Consider the following 4426-nt stretch of genomic DNA (forward strand, 5'->3'; position numbering starts at 1 on the left):
CGTTTTCCGCTGGGCCATTTTGTAGGAAGAGCATACGCCGGACTATATCTGGGGACCTTGTCGGCCATGCATCGACCAATCTGTCCCTGGACCCTGCCATAAGGACTAGGGTTGATACGGGCAAAATGTCGGATTGTCATCTCCAAGAGGATTCAGATAATGTGTCTGTCACCAATTCCGAAGTGGAGAGCGCGATGAATCATCGGCGGCAGAAAGAGGCCATGCGCGACCCAAGTTTTGCCGATGAGGCATTCAACGCCCTTAGCTCTGCGGATACATATATCCGAGCTGCTCAAGGTGGACTAGCCGGAGCCACTCACCAGCTTTCAAAGGATATACGGGTAAGAACTTTTGTGTAGATTCAATAATCCTGTGCCAGTAGACCCCAAGACTTGAAGCAATTAGCCCAACTGATTTAAGGGTCGTTGATATTATCAGGTACTCACGGCTAAAAATAACACGCTGTCCAAGAAGCTTGAAGAATGTCGGACCAAGCTAACTGTCGCCACCGCCGAACTGGAAAATTTGAAGAAATCCAGAAGGCTCCGGATGGTAAGCACAACAGTGTCCGAAAAATATGATTCTGTGATAATGATGATTTTTGAATATTCATTATTTTGTTTACGGCAGCAGGATCGACAGATCAATTGGAGGAGAGGCTAAAGGCTGCTCAAGCGGACAAACAACATGCCGAAGGGCAAGAAGCCGCTGGTCAACGTTTATTAACACGGGCCATTAATGAGAAGAACAAACTACAGGATGCCAACATCAAGCAAGCCGAGGAGCTAAAGGACGTAAGAGCCCAACTGTCGGATGCCTTGAAGGAGAGCCGAAAGCTGAAAGGCAGCATATTTAGTATGTCCTTGAACCTAACTTTCATAAGATCCCCTAATGGAATTTTTTTTACGAGATTTGTTCCTGTAGGTTTGTTAACTAGGAGGCCCAAAGGAGAAGTGTCCGGATTTCAAGGCGGCTTGCTGCAAGAGCTATCCAAAGTGCACGAGCGAGCTCGGAAAGAAATGAGGAACATGGCTAAGGCTTTATGGCCATCCGATTCTCCTCCAGGAATGATGGGGGAGCTCCCGGAGATATTCAAGGGAGCTCGTCTTCGTTTTGAGCTGTGGAAGGCATCAGCATGTCGAGAAGGTGCACGAGAGGCCTGGGCCATGGTGAAAACGCGGTATACCGGACTTGATCTGAATCATATGGCCCAGGTCGGACCTCGGGGACCAGACGGACAGGAAATTCCAGTTAGCTTGGTGTACGATCAAGTAAAGATAGCCGCCAAATTCTCACAGCAGGACTGTAAACTAGACAGCCTGATAGATGGCACAGATAAAGAGTAGGCGTGTGATTTCATGTAACAATACAGTTTATCATCAAGCTTATCTCTGGATGAATTGTAAAAGATTGTCATGGCAGACCTTCCGCTTCGACCTCCAAACCCAAGGGTTGGAGTGTTTCTGAATACTATACCTATGGGAAACACCAAGTATGTTCGGAAACCAGGCAATCCGGTCATAGTGCGTGAACAGACAAACTATATTCGGGGAGCTATGTTATATTACTTTTTAACGTAAGAAACATATTCCAGAGAGAATAGATCCATTAAGGGTTCCTCTCCCTAGGTCAGCATGACTTATATGTGCATGCCTAAGCCGTGGTGCGAAAGAATCACCAGAGTCTTTGTATTTTGATAGTTTATATTGCCACAAAGTCAGTTCATCATTTGTCCGCCGACCAATTATTCCCTTAAGAACGCTAGCTTTCGGCTTCACCCGTCTGAGGTACATGTCTGGATGACCTGGTTGTAACAATCGCAGAGGTGCTCCCTTTATACCCTAGCCGAACAAGCGGGAACGTAGGGCATAAGTGAGGGAGTCCTGGATTAAGGGGTCCTCAGGCGTCCGGGCTATATGACATGGGCCGGACTAATGGGCCATGAAGATACAAGACATAAGACTTCCTCCCGTGTCCGGATGGGACTCTCCTTGGCGTGGAAGGCAAGCTTAGCATGCGGATATGAATATTCCTTTCTCTGTAAACCGACTCTGTACAACCCTAGCCCCCTCCAGTGTCTATATAAACTGGAGGGTTTAGTCCATAGAGGCAATCATAATCATATAGGCTAGACAATTAGGGTTTAGCCATCACTATCTCGTGGTAGATCAACTCTTGCAACCCCTATACTCGTCAAAGTCAATCAAGCAGGACGTAGGGTATTACCTCCATCAAGAGGGCCCGAACCTGGGTAAAAAATCGTGTCCCTTGTCTCCTGTTACCATCAACCCTTAGACACACAGTTCGGGACACCCTACCCGAGATCTGCCGGTTTCGACATTGACATTGGTGCTTTCATTGAGAGTTCCTCTGTTGCGTCGACAATAGGATCGATGGCTCGCCTTGTTATCAAGGGCGGTATCACTTCTGGAGAAGCCATGGCCTCAGGCCAAATAGTCCGGCTGGGCAGCTTTACCATGGCCGCCCGTTCGGCCTTTAAGCCGATGATGACTTCCCAAGTCATCGAAAATCGTCTCCGTGTCGACTCCGAATACTCCAAACAAATGGATCCGGCAGATTTGTCGTCCTTAAACAAACTCCTGGATCGCATTGCCGCCCTGGGAGTCGCTATGGACTATGACCGGATCGGGCTTAAACCCGATCAGAGAGAAATCAAATCTCCGCCGATCACCCATCAGATAGCGGTCATAGAGGAGCAAAGCAATAACATATCTTCCCCTATACTGAAAACAAGCTATGTTCGGATTTCTAAGCTCAATGAGCCGGATACTCATCTGCGGGGTGACACTCCCAGTCCTTCAAACTTAGAATCGGGCATTGAGCCTAAGGAATCATTGGACATCCCAGATCCCGAACTAATAAACTCGGAAATTCTTCAAACTCCGGACTCCACATTGGGTCAGGGTTCGGATTTAATGCCACCCACCCACCACAAGCAATATTCGCCAATAAATTCCGGTCCCCCGGATATATGCGACCTCATGTACGTATGGCAGCAACCTCATGGAATAGTGCATCACTTCTGGGCCAGATTCCTCCTTGTCAAGGACAATATTAAAGATCGCCGCGACGAGGACGCAATTTCAGCATTTCACAATAATTGCACGGACAAAGGAATCCTCAATGCCCTCAACCGTCGTTGCATACCACACTTTGCTGACTTGGCAACCATAGTACAAAAGTACTTCTCAATGGAAAGCGCCTGGAAAACTCAGACAACTCGTTGGGAACCACCGCCCTTCATGCCACCTCCCTGGCGGGCGAAAAGGATGCACCCTTGTGGGGCACCTGACCCCGTAGGCAAGAAAATTAAGCCCATTATGGGACGTGGCACCGTTCTTGAAGGATGGATTGATAGGCCATGCAAAATACACATGACACCGGATACCGAACCAACCCACAGCCTCAGAGCATGTTGGATACTCTGGCACGTAGCCAAGAGTGGCGAGGATATCCTCACCAAAAATACCCAGAGGCACACTCTCCGGAACACGACAACCTCAGAGTATTGATGGTCTTTGAGACTTTTGCCTCAAACAATCGGTACAAGAAAGCACTCCGTGACCTCGCTGAAGTCTACCAAGTCGCAGCAATAAATCCCTAGAATGACAGGATAATAACTTTTAATGCCAACGACAATCCAAAATTCCGTTCAGTCCAGGCACCATCCGCCTTGGTCCTCAACCCAATTGTGGATGGCTTTCGACTCACTAACGTGCTCATGGACGGCGACAGCGGATTGAACCTCATCTACGAGGACACACTCAGTAAATTGCAAATAGACAGAAGCCGCATCGAGCAAAGCAATATGACCTTTCAAGGAATCATTCCTAGTCGGGAAGCAAGATGCGCGGGAAACATTAAGCTCGATGTGGTATTCGGCACGCCAGAGAACTATCGGTCCAAAGAGATAACCTTCCAAGTGGCCCCTTTCAACGGTGGATATCACGCCATGTTAGGGCGGGATGCATTCACGCGCTTTCAAGCCATACCTCATTACGGGTATATGAAGCTCAAGATGCCCGGGCCCAACGGTATTATCACTCTCGCCAGTGATCTGGACATAGTACTCCGCGCTGAAAACAAAACCGCATCACCTGCCCCTCGAGGCACTATCCGAGGCCCTTGCGACCGAAGAATTGACCGCACTATGCTCCACGGTGGACAGGGACGACGTAATCCTCGATAAGCACCCCAAATCCACCTCCTTCAAACCAGCAGATGAAATAATCAAATTTCTAGTTCACCCGACAAACCCCAAGAAGACAGCTTCCATCGGGGCACAGCTGGACCCTACAGTTGACGCTGCATTACGCGCGTTCCTGCGCGAGAACTGGGACTTATTCGCCTGGCACCCTTCTGACATGCCAGGAATCCCACGCAGGTTGGCCGAACACAGCCTCAA

This window comes from Triticum urartu, chromosome 3A (assembly GCF_056163025.1).
Source record: "Triticum urartu cultivar PI428250 chromosome 3A, HENAU_Tu73, whole genome shotgun sequence".
In the NCBI taxonomy this organism is placed as follows: domain Eukaryota; kingdom Viridiplantae; phylum Streptophyta; class Magnoliopsida; order Poales; family Poaceae; genus Triticum; species Triticum urartu.